At 55.0% G+C, this 18,140-nt stretch overlaps 1 protein-coding gene across 1 annotated transcript in view; it reads left to right on the forward strand.

Moving 5' to 3' along the window:
* Nucleotides 1-525: 525 nt before the first annotated feature.
* Nucleotides 526-18,140, forward strand: part of LOC122548076 (protein NDRG2-like) — an 81,230-nt gene continuing 63,615 nt past the window's right edge. Inside the window, 1 exon segment of the mRNA XM_087975681.1 lies at nucleotides 526-676. The gene's annotated coding sequence lies outside the window, so the exon portion shown is untranslated.

Here is an 18,140-nt window from a genome sequence, read left to right on the forward strand (position 1 = left end):
GTGCAGGTTAGGGTGGGTTGACCGTCCTAAATTACCCATAGTACCCGGGCATGTGCAGGTTAGGGTGGATTGGCCGTGCTAAATTACCCATAGTGCCCAGGGATGTGCAGGTTAGGGGGGATTGGCCAACCTAAATTACCCATAGTGCCCAGGGATGTGCAGGTTAGGGTGGATTGGCCGTGCTAAATTACCCATAGTGCCCAGGGATGTGCAGGTTAGGGTGGATTGGCCAATGGGGCAATGCAGGGTTAGGGGTTTGGGACACTCTCTGAAGGGCCGAATGTCTCACAGCCACCCATCCCTCTCCCCAACCCCAGATCTTCTCGAGTGGGAACGGAATTGGGAGGCGACCAGCCAATGGGGGAAGTGGTTGTGGAGGAGCCAATCAGGAGCGTTACAGGGATATGGAGGGGGGGGGGTGGCAGTGAGGGCAGGGACTTGGCAGCGAGAGGTTGTATTAAAGCCGCCCAGAGAGAGAGAGAGAGAGAGTGTGTGAGAGCGACCGAGGAAGAGAGAAAAGCACAGCGTTGAGACCTGTCCAGGAGCAGACCTGTCCTCTCTTGTCTTTGACCCCCTGGAGTGGACCCTCGGACTCACCACACATCCCCCCGTCTCTCCCCGTCACACTGTCCTCTCTCTCTCTCTCTCTCTCGAGATGCTAGAGCGCTGGGCAGGGGTGAGTGAGACACATCAGTTGCCCCTTTACTGAGTTATTGTTACCCCCTCCACCCCCGTCTCCCCCTCCCCCCCGTTAGCCAGATCCTCAGCCCGATGTGTGTTTGAGATTCCCCGGGCTCAGCTGCATCTCTCCGTTGCCCTCCTGCCTCCGGGAGATCGTTCACTGATGTATCGGCTGGTCCTGTCCTCTACGGTTAACCTTCACAATCCTTGAGTCTATCTGTCTGTCTGTCTGTCAGCGGGAGGGAGTGTGTGTCTGTGTGAATGTGTGTCTGTGTGAATGTGTGTCTGTGTGAATGTGTGTCTGTGTCAGTGTGTGTCTGTGTCAGTGTGTCTCTGTGTGTGTCTGTGTATGAGAGTGTGTGTCTGTGTCAGTGTGTGTCTGTGTGTGTCTGTGAGTGTGAGTCTGTGTCAGTGTGTCTCTGTGTGTGTCTGTGTATGAGAGTGTGTGTCTGTGTCAGTGTGTGTCTGTGTGTGTCTGTGAGTGTGAGTCTGTGTCAGTGTGTGTCTGTGTCAGTGTGTGTCTGTGTCAGTGTGTCTCTGTGTGTGTCTGTGTATGAGAGTGTGTGTCTGTGTCAGTGTGTGTCTGTGTGTGTCTGTGAGTGTGAGTCTGTGTCAGTGTGTGTCTGTGTCAGTGTGTGTCTGTGTATATGTGTCTCTGTGTGTGCCTGTGTATGTGAGTGTGAGTGTGTGTCTGTGTCAGTGTGTGTCTGTGTCAGTGTGTGTCTGTGTATATGTGTCTCTGTGTGTGCCTGTGTATGTGAGTGTGTGTCTGTGTCAGTGTGTGTCTCTGTGTGTCTGTGTATGTGTGTGTGTGTCTGTGTCAGTGTGTTTCTCTGTGTGTGCCTGTGTATGTGAGTGTGTGTCTGTGTCAGCGTGTGTCTCTGTGTGTGCCTGTGTATGTGAGTGTGTGTCTGTGTCAGTGTGTGTCTGTGTATGTGTGTGTGTGTCTGGGTCAGTGTGTTTCTCTGTGTGTGTGCCTGTGTATGTGGGTTTGTGTCTGTGTCTGTGTGTGTGTGTGTATGTGAGGGTGTGTCTGTGTATGTGAGTGTGTCTGTGTGTGTATGTGTGTGTCTATGTATGTGTATGTGAGTGTGTGTCTCTGTCAGGGTGTGTCTCTGTGTGTGTGTCTGTGTATGTGAGTATGTCTGTGTCAGTGTGTGTCTCTGTGTGTCTGTGTATGTGTGTGTGTCTGTGTCAGTGTGTGTCTTTGTGTGTATGTCTGTGTATGTGAGTGTATGTCTGTGTGTGTGTATGTGTGTGTCTGTGTATGTGTATGTGAGTGTGTGTCTGTGTCAGGGTGTGTCTCTGTGTGTATGTCTGTGTATGTGAGTGTGTCTGTGTGTGTGTGTATGTGTGTGTCTGTGTATGTGTATGTGAGTATGTGTCTGTGTCAGGGTGTGTCTCTGTGTGTATGTCTGTGTATGTGAGTGTGTCTCTGTGTATGTGTATGTGTGTGTCTGTGTATGTGTATGTGAGTGTGTGTCTGTGTCAGGGTGTGTCTCTGTGTGTATGTCTGTGTATGTGAGTGTGTCTGTGTCAGTGTGTCTGTGTGTGTGTCTGTGTATGTGAGTGTGTGTGTCCCTATGTGTGTCCCTGTGTGTGTTTGTGGAGGTGAAAGTGTATCTGTGTCAGTGTGTGTCCCTGTGTGTGTGTCTGTGTATGTGAGTGTGTGTCAGTGTAGGGTATGTCTGTGAGTGTGTGTCTGTGTCAGGGTGTGTCTGTGCGCGTGTGTCTGTGTCTGTGTATGTGAGTGTGTGTCAGTGTCAGGGTATGTCTGTGCGTGTGTGTCTGTGTATGTGAGTGTGTGTCTGTGTCAGGGTGTGTCTGTGCGCGTGTGTCTGTGTCTGTGTATGTGAGTGTGTGTCAGTGTCAGGGTATGTCTGTGCGTTTGTGTCTGTGTATGTGAGTGTGTGTCTGTGTCAGGGTGTGTCTGTGCGCGTGTGTCTGTGTCTGTGTATGTGAGTGTGTGTCTGTGTCAGGGTGTGTCTCTGTTTGTGTTTCTCTGCGTGTGTGTCTGTGTATGTGAGTGTGTGTCTGTGTCAGTGTGTGTCTCTGTGTATGTCTGAGTGTGTGTGTATCCCTGTGTGTGTTTGTCTGTGGAAGTGAGTGTGTGTCTGTGTCAGTGTGTGTCTGTGTATGTGAGTGTGTCTGTGTCAGCGTGTGTCTCTGTTTGTGTCTGTGTATGTGAGTGTGTGTCTGTGTCAGTGTGTGTCTCTGCGTGTGTGTCTGTGTATGTGAGTGTGTGTCTGTGTCAGTGTGTGTCTCTGCGTATGTGTCTGTGTATGTGAGTGTGTGTCTGTATCAGCGTGTGTTTCTGCGTGTGTGTCTGTGTATGTGAGTGTGTGTCTGTGTCAGCGTGTGTCTCTGCGTGTGTGTCTGTGTATGTGAGTGTGTGTCTGTGTCAGTGTGTGTCTCTGCGTATGTGTCTGTGTATGTGAGTGTGTGTGTCAGTGTGTGTCTCTGCGTATGTGTCTGTGTATGTGAGTGTGTGTCTATGTGGGTGTGTGTCTCTGTGTTTGTGTCTGTGTGTGAGGATGTGTGTGTGTCTGTGTATGTGAGTGTCTGTCTGTGTCAGTGTGTGTCTGTGTCAATGTGTGCCTCTGTGTGTGTCTGTGTATGTGTCTGTGAGTGTGTTTCTCTGTGTGTGTCTGTGTATGTGTGAGTGAGGTTGTGTGTGTGTGTGTGAGTGAGGTTGTGTGTGTGTGAGTGAGGTTGTGTGTGTGTGAGTGAGGGTGTGTGTGTGAGTAAGGGTGTGCGTGTGTGAGTGGGGTGTGTGTGTGTGTGTGTGTGTGAGTGAGGGGGTGTGTGTGAGTGAGGGTGTGTGTGAGAGTGAGGGGGTGTGTGTGTGAGTGAGGGTGTGTGTGTGTGTGTGTGTGTGAGTGAGGGGGTGTGTGTGAGTGAGGGTGTGTGTGAGAGTGAGGGGGTGTGTGTGTGAGTGAGGGTGTGTGTGTGTGAGTGAGGGTGTGTGTGTGTGAGTGGGGTGTGTGTGTGTGAGTGGGGTGTGTGTGTGTGTGTGTGTGTGTGAGTGGGGGTGTGTGTGCGTGTGAGTGAGGGGGGACCCGTGTGAGTGAGGGTGTGTGTGTGAGTGGGGGGGCGTGTGTGTGAGGGGGTGTGAGAGTGAGGTGGTGTGAGGGTGAGGGTGTGTGTGTGAGGGTGAGGGTGTGTGGGTGAGTGTGTGTGTGTGTGAGTGAGGGTGTGTGTGTGTGAGAGTGAGGGGCAGTGAGAAAGTGAGGGGCAGTGAGAGAGTGAGGGGGAGTGAGAGAGTGAGGGTGTGTGTGTATGTGAGGGTGTGTGTGTATGTGAGTGAGAGTGTGTGTGTGTGTGTGAGTGGGGGGCGTGTGTGTGAGTGGGGGGCGTGTGTGTGAGTGAGGCGGTGTGTGTGTGTGAGGGGGTGTGTGTGAGGGTGTGTGGGTGTGTGTGTGTGAGTGAGGGGGTGTGAGAGCGAGGGTGTGTGTGTGAGAGTGAAGGGGTGTGAGAGTGACGGGGTGTGTGTGTGAGGGGGTGTGTGTGTGAGAGTGAGAGGGTAGGAGTGTGAGTAAAGGGGTGTGTGAGTGTGGGGGAGTGTGTGGGAGTGAGGGGGTGCGTGTGAGAGGGGGTGCGTGTGAGAGAGGGTGTGTGTGTGTGAGTGAGGGTGTGTGTGTGTGAGTGAGGGTGTGTGTGTGTGAGTGGGGTGTGTGTGTGTGAGTGGGGTGTGTGTGTGTGAGTGAGGGTGTGTGTGTGAGTGAGGGGGTGTGTGTGTGAGTGAGGGGGTGTGTGTGTGAGTGAGGGTGTGTGTGTGTGAGTGAGGGGGTGTGTGTGTGAGTGAGGGTGTGTGTGTGTGAGTGGGGTGTGTGTGTGTGTGTGTGTGTGTGTGAGTGGGGGTGTGTGCGTGTGAGTGAGGGGGGACACGTGTGAGTGAGGGTGTGTGTGTGAGTGGGGGGGCGTGTGTGTGAGGGGGTGTGAGAGTGAGGTGGTGTGAGGGTGAGGGTGTGTGTGTGTGAGTGAGGGTGTGTGTGTGTGAGTGAGGGTGTGTGTGTGTGAGTGGGGTGTGTGTGAGAGTGAGGGGGTGTGTGTGTGAGTGAGGGGGTGTGTGTGTGAGTGAGGGTGTGTGTGTGTGAGTGGGGTGTGTGTGTGTGTGTGTGTGAGTGGGGGTGTGTGTGCGTGTGAGTGAGGGGGGACACGTGTGAGTGAGGGTGTGTGTGTGAGTGGGGGGGCGTGTGTGTGAGGGGGTGTGAGAGTGAGGTGGTGTGAGGGTGAGGGTGTGTGTGTGAGGGTGAGGGTGTGTGGGTGAGTGTGTGTGTGTGTGAGTGAGGGTGTGTGTGTGTGAGAGTGAGGGGCAGTGAGAGAGTGAGGGGCAGTGAGAGAGTGAGGGGGAGTGAGAGAGTGAGGGTGTGTGTGTGAGTGAGGGTGTGTGTGTATGTGAGGGTGTGTGTGTATGTGAGTGAGAGTGTGTGTGTGTGTGTGTGAGAGTGGGGGGCGTGTGTGTGAGTGGGGGGCGTGTGTGTGAGTGAGGCGGTGTGTGTGTGTGTGAGGGGGTGTGTGTGAGGGTGTGTGGGTGTGTGTGTGTGAGTGAGGGGGTGTGAGAGCGAGGGTCTGTGTGTGAGAGTGAAGGGGTGTGAGAGTGAAGGGGTGTGTGTGTGAGGGGGTGTGTGTGTGAGAGTGAGAGGGTAGGAGTGTGAGTAAAGGGGTGTGTGAGTGTGGGGGAGTGTGTGGGAGTGAGGGGGTGCGTGTGAGAGGGGGTGCGTGTGAGAGGGGGTGCGTGTGAGTGAGGGTGTGTGTAAGTGAGGGTGTGTGTGAGGGTGTGTGTGTGAGTGAGGGTGTGTGTGAGAGTGAGGGTGTGTGTGAGAGTGAGGGTGTGTGTGAGTGAGGGTGTGTGTGAGTGAGGGTGTGTGTGAGTGAGGGTGTGTGTGAGTGAGGGTGTGTGTGAGAGAGTGAGGGTGTGTGTGTGTGAGAGTGAGGGTGTGTGTGTGTGTGAGTGAGGGTGTGTGTGTGTGTGAGTGAGGGTGTGTGTGTGTGTGAGTGAAGGTGTGTGTGTGTGTGTGAGAGTGAGGGTGTGTGTGTGTGAGAGTGAGGTGTGTGTGTGTGAGAGTGAGGTGTGTGTGTGTGAGAGTGAGGGTGTGTGTGAGTGAGGGTGTGTGTGAGTGAGGGGGTGTGAGAGAGAGTGAGGGTGTGTGTGTGTGAGAGTGAGGGTGTGTGTGTGTGAGTGAGGGTGTGTGTGTGTGAGTGAGGGTGTGTGTGTGTGAGTGAGGGTGTGTGTGTGTGTGAGTGAGGGTGTGAGGGAGTGTGTGTGAGAGTGAGGGAGTGTGTGTGAGAGTGAGGGAGTGTGTGTGAGAGTGAGGGGGTGTGAGAGTGAGGGGGTGTGTGAGTGAGAGTGAGGGTGTGTGTGTGTGTGAGTGAGGGTGTGTGTGTGTGTGTGAGTGAGGGTGTGTGTGTGTGTGAGTGAAGGTGTGTGTGTGTGTGTGAGAGTGAGGGTGTGTGTGTGTGAGAGTGAGGTGTGTGTGTGTGAGAGTGAGGGTGTGTGTGAGTGAGGGTGTGTGTGAGTGAGGGGGTGTGAGAGAGAGTGAGGGTGTGTGTGTGTGAGAGTGAGGGTGTGTGTGTGTGAGTGAGGGTGTGTGTGTGTGAGTGAGGGTGTGTGTGTGTGTGAGTGAGGGTGTGAGGGAGTGTGTGTGAGAGTGAGGGAGTGTGTGTGAGAGTGAGGGAGTGTGTGTGAGAGTGAGGGGGTGTGTGAGTGAGGGTGTGTGTGTGTGAGAGTGAGAGGGTATGAGTGTGAGTAAAGGGGTGTGTGAGTGAGGGGGTGCGTGTGAGTGAGGGGTTGCGTGTGAGAGTGAGGGGGTGTGAGTATGAGGGGGTGTGAGAGTGTGAGTGAGGGTGTGTGTGAGTGAGGGAGTGTGAGAGTGAGGTGGTGTGTGTGTGAGAGTGAGGTGGTGTGTGTGTGAGAGTGAGGGGGAGTGTGTGTGAGAGTGAGGGGGAGTGTGTGTGAGAGTTAGGGTGTGTGTGTGTGAGAGTGAGGGGGAGTGTGTGAGAGTGAGGGTGTGTGTGTGAGAGTGAGGGTGGGTGTGTGTGAGAATGAGGGTGGGTGTGTGTGAGTGAGGGGGAGTGTGTGTGAGTGAGGGTGGGTGTGTGTGAGTGAGGGTGGGTGTGTGTGAGTGAGGGTGGGTGTGTGTGAGTGAGGGTGTGTGTGTGAGAGTGAGGGGGAGTGTGTGAGAGTGAGGGGGAGTGTGTGAGAGTGAGGGTGTTTGTGTGAGAGTGAGGGTGGGTGTGCGTGTGAGAGTGAGGGTGTGTGTGTGAGAGTGAGGGGGTATGAGAGTGAGGGTGTGTGTGTGTGAGTGAGGGTGTGTGTGTGAGTGAGGGTGTGTGTGAGAGTGAGGATGTGTGTGAGAGTGAGGGTGTGTGTGAGAGTGAGGGTGTGTGTGAGAGTGAGGGTGTGTGTGAGAGTGAGGGTGTGTGTGTGTGTGAGGGTGTGTGTGTGTGTGTGAGGGTGTGTGTGTGAGTGAGGGAGTGTGAGAGTGAGGTGGTGTGTGTGTGAGAGTGAGGTGGTGTTTGTGTGAGAGTGAGGTGGTGTGTGTGTGAGAGTGAGGGGGAGTGTGTGTGAGAGTGAGGGGGAGTGTGTGTGAGAGTGAGGGTGTGTGTGTGTGAGAGTGAGGGGGAGTGTGTGAGAGTGAGGGTGTGTGTGTGAGAGTGAGGGTGGGTGTGTGTGAGAATGAGGGTGGGTGTGTGTGAGTGAGGGGGAGTGTGTGAGAGTGAGGGTGGGTGTGTGTGAGTGAGGGTGTGTGTGTGAGAGTGAGGGTGGGTGTGTGAGAGTGAGGGTGGGTGTGTGAGAGTGAGGGTGGGTGTGTGTGAGTGAGGGTGTGTGTGTGAGAGTGAGGGGGAGTGTGTGAGAGTGAGGGTGTTTGTGTGAGAGTGAGGGTGGGTGTGCGTGTGAGAGTGAGGGTGTGTGTGTGAGAGTGAGGGGGTATGAGAGTGAGGGTGTGTGTGTGTGAGTGAGGGTGTGTGTGTGTGAGGGTGTGTGTGAGGGTGTGTGTGTGTGTGTGTGAGTGAGGGTGTGTGTGTGAGGGTGTGTGTGTGAGGGTGTGTGTGTGAGGGTGTGTGTGTGAGGGTGTGTGTGTGAGTGAGGGTGTGTGTGTGAGGGTGTGTGTGTGTGTGAGTGAGGGTGTGTGTGTGTGTGTGAGGGGGTATGACAGTGAGGGTGTGTGTGTGTGAGTGATGGTGTATGTGTGAGAGTGAGGGTGTGTGTGAGAGTGAGGGTGTGTGTGAGAGTGAGGGTGTGTGTGAGAGTGAGGGGGTGTGTGAGAGTGAGGGGGTGTGAGTGTGAGTGAGGGGGTGTGAGTGTGAGTGAGGGGGTGTGAGAGAGAGTGAGGGTGTGTGTGTGTGAGAGTGAGGGTGTGTGTGTGTGAGAGTGAGGGTGTGTGTGAGAGTGAGGGTGTGTGTGTGAGTGAGGGTGTGTGTGTGAGTGAGGGTGTGTGTGTGAGTGTGGGTGTGTGTGTGTGAGTGAGGGTGTGTGTGTGTGTGAGTGAGGGTGTGTGTGTGTGAGAGTGAGGGGGAGTGTGTGAGAGTGAGGGTGTGTGTGCGTGTGAGAGTGAGGGTGTGTGTGTGAGAGTGAGGGTGTGTGTGTGAGAGTGAGGGGGTGTGAGAGTGAGGGGGTGTGAGAGTGAGGGGGTGTGAGAGTGAGAGTGAGGGGGTGTGAGAATGAGGGGTTGTGAGAGTGAGAGGGTATGAGTGTGAGTAAAGGGGTGTGAGAGTGTGGGGAGTGTGTGGGAGTGAGGGGGTGCGTGTGAGTGAGGGGGTGAGAGTGAGGGGGTGTGTGTGAGTGAGGGTGTGTGAGTGAGAGTGATGGCGTGTGTGTGTGAGTGAGGGTGTGTGTGTGAGAGTGATGGCGTGTGTGTGTGAGAGTGAGGGGGAGTGTGTGTGAGAGTGAGGGGGAGTGTGTGTGAGAGTGAGGGTGTGTGTGTGTGAGAGTGAGGGGGAGTGTGTGAGAGTGAGGGTGTGTGTGTGAGAGTGAGGGTGGGTGTGTGTGAGAATGAGGGTGGGTGTGTGTGAGTGAGGGGGAGTGTGTGAGAGTGAGGGTGGGTGTGTGTGAGTGAGGGTGTGTGTGTGAGAGTGAGGGTGGGTGTGTGAGAGTGAGGGTGGGTGTGTGAGAGTGAGGGTGGGTGTGTGTGAGTGAGGGTGTGTGTGTGAGAGTGAGGGGGAGTGTGTGAGAGTGAGGGTGTTTGTGTGAGAGTGAGGGTGGGTGTGCGTGTGAGAGTGAGGGTGTGTGTGTGAGAGTGAGGGGGTATGAGAGTGAGGGTGTGTGTGTGTGAGTGAGGGTGTGTGTGTGTGAGGGTGTGTGTGAGGGTGTGTGTGTGTGTGTGTGAGTGAGGGTGTGTGTGTGAGGGTGTGTGTGTGAGGGTGTGTGTGTGAGGGTGTGTGTGTGAGGGTGTGTGTGTGAGTGAGGGTGTGTGTGTGAGGGTGTGTGTGTGTGTGAGTGAGGGTGTGTGTGTGTGTGTGAGGGGGTATGACAGTGAGGGTGTGTGTGTGTGAGTGATGGTGTATGTGTGAGAGTGAGGGTGTGTGTGAGAGTGAGGGTGTGTGTGAGAGTGAGGGTGTGTGTGAGAGTGAGGGGGTGTGTGAGAGTGAGGGGGTGTGAGTGTGAGTGAGGGGGTGTGAGTGTGAGTGAGGGGGTGTGAGAGAGAGTGAGGGTGTGTGTGTGTGAGAGTGAGGGTGTGTGTGTGTGAGAGTGAGGGTGTGTGTGTGAGTGAGGGTGTGTGTGTGAGTGAGGGTGTGTGTGTGAGTGTGGGTGTGTGTGTGTGAGTGAGGGTGTGTGTGTGTGTGTGAGTGAGGGTGTGTGTGTGAGAGTGAGGGGGAGTGTGTGAGAGTGAGGGTGTGTGTGCGTGTGAGAGTGAGGGTGTGTGTGTGAGAGTGAGGGTGTGTGTGTGAGAGTGAGGGGGTGTGAGAGTGAGGGGGTGTGAGAGTGAGGGGGTGTGAGAGTGAGAGTGAGGGGGTGTGAGAATGAGGGGTTGTGAGAGTGAGAGGGTATGAGTGTGAGTAAAGGGGTGTGAGAGTGTGGGGAGTGTGTGGGAGTGAGGGGGTGCGTGTGAGTGAGGGGGTGAGAGTGAGGGGGTGTGTGTGAGTGAGGGTGTGTGAGTGAGAGTGATGGCGTGTGTGTGTGAGTGAGGGTGTGTGTGTGAGAGTGATGGCGTGTGTGTGTGAGAGTGATGGCGTGTGTGTGTGAGTGAGGGTGTGTGTGAGAGAGTGATGGCATGTGTGTGTGAGAGTGATGGCGTGTGTGTGTGAGAGTGAGGGAGTGTGTGTGTGAGAGTGATGGCGTGTGTGTGTGAGAGTGAGGGAGTGTGTGTGTGAGAGAGTGATGGCGTGTGTGTGTGAGAGTGAGGGCGTGTGTGTGTGAGTGAGGGCGTGTGTGTGTGAGTGAGGGTGTGTGTGTGAGAGTGATGGCGTGTGTGTGTGAGAGTGAGGGAGTGTGTGTGTGAGAGTGAGGGAGTGTGTGTGTGAGAGAGAGGGTGTGTGTGTGAGTGAGTGAGGGTGTGTGTGTGAGTGAGTGAGGGTATATGTGAGAGAGTGAGGGTATGTGTGAGAGTGAGGCGGTGTGTGTGAGAGTGAGGGGGTATGACAGTGAGGGTGTGTGTGTGTGAGAGTGAGGGTGTTTGTGTGAGAGTGAGGGTGTGTGTGTGAGAGTGAGGGGGTATGAGAGTGAGGGTGTGTGTGTGAGTGAGGGTGTGTGTGTGTGTGAGGGTGTGTGTGTGTGTGAGGGTGTGTGTGTGAGGGTGTGTGTGTGTGGGTGTGTGTGTGTGAGGGTGTGTGTGTGTGTGAGGGTGTGTGTGTGTGTGAGGGTGTGTGTGTGTGTGAGGGTGTGTGTGTGAGGGTGTGTGTGTGAGGGTGTGTGTGAGTGAAGGTGTGTGTGTGTGTGAGTGAAGGTGTGTGTGAGAGTGAGGGTGTGTGTATGTGTGAGGGTGTGTGTGTGTGTGAGGGTGTGTGTGTGTGTGAGGGTGTGTGTGTGTGTGAGGGTGTGTGTGTGAGGGTGTGTGTGTGTGTGTGAGTGAGGGTGTGTGTGTGAGGGTGTGTGTGTGAGTGAGGGTGTGTGTGTGAGTGAGGGTGTGTGTGTGTGTGTGAGTGAGGGTGTGTGAGTGAGGGTGTGTGTGTGAGTGAGGGTGTGTGTGTGAGTGAGGGTGTGTGTGTGTGTGTGAGGGGGTATGACAGTGAGGGTGTGTGTGTGTGTGAGTGATGGTGTATGTGAGAGAGTGAGGGTGTGTGTGAGAGTGAGGGTGTGTGTGAGTGAGGGGGTGTGTGTGAGGGTGTGTGTGAGAGTGAGGGTGTGTGTGAGAGTGAGGGTGTGTGTGTGTGTGAGGGTGTGTGTGTCTGTGAGGGTGTGTGTGTGAGGGTGTGTGTGTGAGGGTGTGTGTGAGTGAAGGTGTGTGTGTGTGTGAGTGAAGGTGTGTGTGAGAGTGAGGGTGTGTGTGTGTGTGAGGGTGTGTGTGTGTGAGGGTGTGTGTGTGAGGGTGTGTGTGTGAGGGTGTGTGTGTGAGGGTGTGTGTGTGTGTGAGGGTGTGTGTGTGAGTGAGGGTGTGTGTGTGTGTGTGTGAGGGGGTATGACAGTGAGGGTGTGTGTGTGTGAGAGTGAGGGTGTGTGTGAGAGTGAGGGTGTGTGTGAGTGAGGGTGTGTGTGTGTGTGTGACGGTGTGTGTGAGAGTGAGGGTGTGTGTGAGAGTGAGGGTGTGTGTGTGTGTGAGGGTGTGTGTGTCTGTGAGGGTGTGTGAGTGAGGGTGTGTGAGTGAGGGTGTGTGAGTGAGGGTGTGTGAGTGAGGGTGTGTGAGTGAGGGTGTGTGTGTGAGTGAGGGTGTGTGTGTGAGTGAGGGTGTGTGTGTGTGTGAGGGTGTGTGTGTGTGTGAGGGTGTGTGTGTGAGGGTGTGTGTGTCTGTGTGTGAGTGAGGGTGTGTGTGTGTGTGTGAGGGGGTATGACAGTGAGGGTGTGTGTGTGTGTGAGTGATGGTGTATGTGAGAGAGTGAGGGTGTGTGTGAGAGTGAGGGTGTGTGTGAGTGAGGGGGTGTGAGTGTGAGTGAGGGGGTGTGAGTGAGAGTGAGGGTGTGTGTGAGTGAGAGTGAGGGTGTGTGTGTGTGAGAGTGAGGGTGTGTGTGTGAGTGAGGGTGTGTGTGTGTGAGTGAGGGTGTGTGTGTGAGAGTGAGGGGGTGTGAGAGTGAGGGGGTGTGAGAGTGAGGGGGTGTGAGAGTGAGGGAGTGTGTGTGAGAGTGAGGGGGTGTGTGAGTGAGGGGGTGTGTGAGTGAGGGAGTGTGTGTGTGAGTGAGGGGGTGTGAGAGTGAGGGGGAGTGTGTGAGAGTGAGGGGGAGTGTGTGAGAGTGATGGCGTGTGTGTGTGAGAGTGAGGGAGTGTGTGTGTGAGAGTGAGGGATTGTGTGTGTGAGAGTGAGGGAGTGTGTGTGTGAGAGTGAGGGAGTGTGTGTGTGAGAGTGAGGGAGTGTGTGTGAGTGAGTGAGGGTGTGTGTGTGAGTGAGTGAGGGTGTATGTGAGAGAGTGAGGGTATGTGTGAGAGTGAGGCGGTGCGTGTGAGGGGGTGTGAGAGTGAGGGTGTGTGTGAGAGTGAGGGTGTGTGTGTGAGTGAGGGGGTATGACAGTGAGGGTGTGTGTGTGTGAGAGTGAGGGTGTTTGTGTGAGAGTGAGGGTGTGTGTGTGAGAGTGAGGGGGTATGAGAGTGAGGGTGTGTGTGTGTGTGTGAGGGTGTGTGTGTGAGTGAGGGTGTGTGTGTGAGTGAGGGTGTGTGTGTGTGAGTGAGGGTGTGTGTGTGAGGATGTGTGTGTGTGTGAGGGTGTGTGTGTGAGGGTGTGTGTGTGTGTGTGTGTGTGAGTGAAGGTGTGTGTGTGTGTGTGAGAGTGAGGGTGTGTGTGTGTGTGAGTGAGGGTGTGTGTGTGTGAGAGTGAGGGGGAGTGTGTGAGAGTGAGGGGGAGTGTGTGAGAGTGAGGGGGAGTGTGTGAGAGTGAGGGTGTGTGTGTGAGAGTGAGGGTGTGTGTGTGAGAGTGAGGGTGTGTGTGTGAGAGTGAGGGGGAGTGTGTGAGAGTGAGGGGGAGTGTGTGAGAGTGAGGGGGAGTGTGTGAGAGTGAGGGAGTGTGTGTGAGAGTGAGGGAGTGTGTGTGAGAGTGAGGGTGTGTGTGTGAGAGTGAGGGTGTGTGTGTGAGAGTGAGGGGGTGTGAGAGTGAGGGGGTGTGAGAGTGAGGGGGTGTGAGAGTGAGGGGGTGTGTGAGTGAGGGTGTGTGTGAGTGAGGGTGTGTGTGAGTGAGGGTGTGTGTGAGTGAGGGTGTGTGTGTGTGAGAGTGAGAGGGTATGAGTGTGAGTAAAGGGGTGTGAGAGTGTAGGGGTGCGTGTGAGTGAGGGGGTGCGTGTGTGAGTGAGGGGGTGTGAGAATGAGGGGGTGTGAGAGTGAGAGGGTATGAGTGTGAGTAAAGGAGTGTGAGAGTGTGGGGAGTGTGTGGGAGTGAGGGGGTGCATGTGAGTGAGGGGGTGCGTGTGAGTGAGGGGGTCTGTGTGAGAGTGATGGCGTGTGTGTGTGAGGGGGTATGAGAGTGAGGGTGTGTGTGTGAGTGAGTGATGGTGTATGTGAGAGAGTGAGGGTGTGTGTGTGTGAGTGAGGGTGTGTGTGAGAGTGAGGGTGTGTGTGTGTGAGTGAGGGTGTGTGAGAGTGAGGGTGTGTGTGTGTGGGTGTGAGTGGGTGTGTGTGTGTATATGTGTGTCCGTGTGGGTGTGTGAGTATGTGAGTGTGTGTGTGTGTGTGAGTTTGGGTGTGGTGTGGGTGTGTGCGTGTGAGATTGTGAGTGTGTGTGTGTGCGTGTGTGGTGTGTGTGCGTGTGTGGTGTGTGTGTGCGTGAGGGTGTATGTGGGTGAGGGTGTATATGTGTGTGAGTGTGTGTGTGAGTTTGGGTGTGGTGTGGGTGTGTGCGTGTGAGATTATGTGAGTGTGTGGTGTGTGAGGGTGTGTGTGCATGAGGGTGTATATGGGTGTGAGTGTGTGTGTGAGTATGGGTGTGGTGTGTGTGTGGGTGAAGGTGTGTGTGGGTGAGGGTGTTTGTGAGGGTGGGTGTGGGTGAGGGTGTGTTGTGTGGGTGTTGTGTGGGTGAGGGTGTGTGTGGGTGAGGGTGTATATGGGTGTGAGTGTGTGTGGGTGTGGGTGAGGGTTTGTGTGGGTGTGGTGTGTGTGAGGGGGTGTGTGTGTGAGGGGGTGTGTGTGGGTGAGGGTGTATGTGGGTGTGAGTGTGTGTGTGTGAGTGTGGGTGAGAGTGTGTGGGTGTGGTGTATGTGTGAGTGAGGGTGTGTGTGTGAGGGTGTGTGTGGGTGAGGGTGTATATGGCTGTGAGTGTGTGTGTGTGAGTGTGGGTGAGGGTGTGTGGGTGAGGGTGTGTGTGGGTGGGTGTGGTGTGTGGGTGGGTGTTGTGTGTGTGTGTGTGTGTGAAGGTGTGACTGTGTGGGTGAGGGTGTGGTGTATGTGTGTGTGTCAGTGTGTGTGTGTGTGGAGTGTATGTGTGTGAGTGGGGGTGGAGGTGTGGGTGTGGGTGGGGGTGTGTGGTGTGTGTGAGTGTGTGTGTGTGTGTGTGTGTGTGTGTGTGTGAGTGTGTGAGTGTGTGTGGGAGTGTGGGAGTGTGGGAGTGTGGGAGTGTGGGTGTGGGTGGGGGTGTGAGTGTATGTGTGAGTGAGTGTGAATGTGAGAGTATGTGTGTGTGTGTGAGTGAGTGTGACTGTGTGTGTGCGTGTGTGTGTGTGGTGTGTGTGTGGGTGAGGGTGTGTGTGTGAGCGTGAGAGTGTGTGTGGGTGTGGGTGAGGGTGTGTGTGAGTGTGGGTGTGTGCGAGTGTGGATGTGAGAGTGTGTATGTGGGTGTGTGTGTGGGTGAGGGTGTGTGTGTGTGGGTGGGGGTGTGTGTGTGTGGGAGTGTGTGTGGGTATGGTGAGTGTGTGTGTGTGTGGATGTGTGTGTGAGTGTGTGAGAGAGTGTGTGGGGAGAGTGAGTGTGAGTGAGTGTATGAGTGTGTGAGTGTGAGTGTGTGTGGATGTGTGAGAGTGTGTGAGTGCATGTGTGAGAGTGTGTGTGTGAGTGTGTGTGTGTGGAGTGTATGAGTGTGTGTGTGTGTGGATGTGTAAGTGTGAGGTGTGTGTGAGTCGTGTGTGAGTGTGTGTGGGCGGAGTGTGTGTGTGGGCGGAGTGTGTGTGTGTGGGTGAGGGTTTGTGTGGGTGAGGTTGTATATGGGTGAGGGGTGTGTGTGGGTGGAGTGTGTGTCTGGGTGAGGGTGTGTGTGGGTGTGGTGTGTGTGTGGGTGAGGATGTGTGTGGGTGTGGTGTGTGTGAGTGAGGGTGTGTGTGTGGTGTGTGTGGGTGTGGTGTGTGTGAGTGAGGGTGTGTGTGTGGTGTGTGTGGGTGTGGTGTGTGTGAGTGAGGGTGTGTGGGTGTGTGTGAGGGTGTGTGGGTGTGGTGTGTGTGTGTGAGAGTGTGTGGGTATGGCGTGTGTGTGTGTGGGTGTGGTGTGTGTGAAGGTGTGTGGGTGTGGGTGAGGGTGTGGTGTATGTGTGTGTGAGGGTGTGTGGGTGTGGTGTGTGTGTGTGTGGGTGTGGTGTGTGTGAAGGTGTGTGGGTGTGGGTGTGGGTGTGGTGTATGTGTGTGTGAGGGTGTGTGGGTGTGGTGTGTGTGAGTGAGGGTGTGTGTGTGGTGTGTGTGGGTGTGGTGTGTGTGAGTGAGGGTGTGTGGGTGTGTGTGAGGGTGTGTGGGTGTGGTGTGTGTGTGTGAGAGTGTGTGGGTATGGCGTGTGTGTGTGTGGGTGTGGTGTGTGTGAAGGTGTGTGGGTGTGGGTGTGGTGTATGTGTGTGTGAGGGTGTGTGGGTGTGGTGTGTGTGTGTGGGTATGGCGTGTGTGTGTGTGTGTGAGGGTGTGTGGGTGTGGTGTGTGTGTGTGAGAGTGTGTGGGTATGGCGCGTGTGTGTGTGTGTGGGTATGGCGTGTGTGTGGGTGTGGTGTGTGGGTGAGGGTGTGAGTGTGTGGAGTGTGAGTGTGTGGAGTGAGAGTGTGTGGAGTGAGAGTGTGTGGAGTGAGAGTGTGTGGAGTGAGAGTGTGTGGAGTGTGAGTGTGTGTGAGTGAGGGTGTGTGTGGGGGTGAGGGAGTGTGTGGAATGGGAGTGTGTGGAGTGTGAGTGTGTGTGTGAGTGTATGTGTGAGTGAGTGTGAATGTGCGTGTGTGAGTGTGTGTGTGAGTGAGTGTGAGTGTGACAGTGTGTATGTGGGTGTGTGTATGTGAGTGTGGGTGAGGGTGTGTGTGGTGTGTGGTGTGTGTGTGAGGGTGTGTATGTGGGTATGGTGAGTGTGTGTGTGTGTGAGAGTGTGTGTGTGAGTGTGAGTTAGTGTGGGAGCGTGTGAGTGTGTGTGTGATGGAGTGTATGAGTGTGTGAATGGAGTGTGTGAGTGTGTGCGTGTGTGGGTGTGGTGTGTGTGTGTCGGTGAAGGTGTGTGTGGGTGAGGGTGTTTGTGAGGGTGGGTGTGGGTGAGGGTGTGTTGTGTGGGTGTGGTGTGTGGGTGAGGGTGTATATGGGTGTGAGTGTGTGTGTGGGTGTGGTATATGTGTGGGTGTGGTGTGTGTGTGGGTGAGGGTTTGTGGGTGTGGTGTGTGTGTGAGGGTGTATATGGGTGAGGGTGTATATGGGTGTGAGTGTGTGTGTGGGTGTGGTGTATGTGTGGGTGTGGTGTGTGTGTGTGGGTGAGTGTTTGTGTGGGTGTGGTGTGTGTGAGGGTGTGTGTGTGGGTGAGGGTGTGTGTGGGTGAGGGTGTATATGGGTGTGAGTGTGTGTGTGGTGTATGTGTGTGTGTGGTGTGTGTGTGGGTGAGGGTTTGTGTGGGTGTGGTGTGTGTGAGGGTATGTGTGTGGGTGAGGGTGTGTGTGGGTGAGGGTGTATATGGGTGTGAGTGTGTGTGTGTGAGTGTGGGTGAGAGTGTGTGGGTGTGGTGTATGTGTGAGTGAGGGTGTGTGTGTGAGGGTGTGTGTGGGTGAGGGTGTATATGGCTGTGAGTGTGTGTGTGAGTGTGGGTGAAGGTGTGTGGGTGGGTTTGGTGTGTTGGTGGGGTGAGTGTGTGGGTGAGGGTGTGGTGTATGTGTGTGTGTGAGTGTGTGTGTGGAGTGTATGTGTGTGTGTGTGAGTGTGAGTGGGGGTGGGGGTGTGGGTATGGGTGGGGGTGTGTGTGAGTGTGTGAGTGTGTGAGGGAGTGTGGGAGTGTGGGTGGGGGTGTGAGTGTGAGTGTATGTGTGAGTGAGTGTGAATGTGAGAGTATGTGTGTGTGTGAGTGAGTGTGAGTGTGTGTGTGCGTGGTGTGTGTGTGGGTGAGGGTGTGTGTGTGAGCGTGAGAGTGTGTGTGGGTGTGGGTGAGGGTGTGTGTGAGTGTAGGTGTGTGCGAGTGTGGATGTGAGGGTGTGTATGTGGGTGTGTGGGTGGGTGAGGGTGTGTGTGTGTGGGTGGGGGTGTGTGTGTGTGGGAGTGTGTGTGGATGTGTGTGAGTGTGTGTGAGAGTGTGGGGGAGTGTGAGTGTGAGTGAGTGTATGAGTGTGTGAATGTGAGTTAGTGTGTGTGAATGTGTGAGAGTGTGTGAGTGCGTGTGTGTTTGTGAGTGCGTGTGGAGTGTGTGTGTGTGTGTGGATGTGTGAGTGTGAGTGTGTGTGGGTGGAGTGTGAGTGTGGGTGGAGTGTGAGAGTGTGTGAGTGCGTGTGTGTTTGAGAGTGTGTGTGAGTGTGTGTGAGTGTGTGTGGAGTGTATGAGTGTGTGTGTGTGAGTGTGTGTGGAGTGTATGAGTGTGTGTGTGTGGAGTGTGTGTGTGTGGATGTGTAAGTGTGAGTGTGTGTGTGTGTGAGAGTGTGTGAGTGTGAGTTAGTGTGCGTGGATGTGTGAGAGGGTGTGAGTGCATGTGTGTTTGAGAGTGTGTGTGTGAGTGTGTGTGGAGTGTATGAGTGTGTGTGTGTGTGAGTGTGTGGAGTGTATGAGTGTGTGTGTGTGGAGTGTGTGTGTGTGTGTGGATGTGTAAGTGTGAGTGCGTGTGTGAGTGTGTGTGAGTGTGTGAGTGTGAGTTAGTGTGTGTGGATGTGTGAGAGTGTGTGAGTGCATGTGTGTTTGAGAGTGTGTGTGTGAGTGTGTGTGGAGTGTATGAGTGTGTGTGTGTGGAGTGTGTGTGTGTGTGTGGATGTGTAAGTGTGAGTGCGTGTGTGAGTGAGTGTGAGTGTGTGTGTGCGTGTGTGTGTGGTGTGTGTGTGGGTGAGGATGTGTGTGAGCGTGAGAGTGTGTGTGGGTGTGGGTGAGGGTGTATGTGTGAGCGTGAGAGTGTGTGTGGGTGTGGGTGAGGGTGTGTGTGAGTGTGGGTGTGTGCGAGTGTGGATGTGAGGGTGTGTATGTGGGTGTGTGGGTGGGTGAGGGTGTGTGTGTGTGGGTGGTGGTGTGTGTGTGGGAGTGTGTGTGGATGTGTGTGA

This window comes from Chiloscyllium plagiosum, unplaced genomic scaffold (assembly GCF_037043375.1).
Source record: "Chiloscyllium plagiosum isolate Xiang-an unplaced genomic scaffold, Cpla_swu_hap1 HiC_scaffold_27, whole genome shotgun sequence".
Taxonomy (NCBI): Eukaryota; Metazoa; Chordata; class Chondrichthyes; order Orectolobiformes; family Hemiscylliidae; genus Chiloscyllium; species Chiloscyllium plagiosum.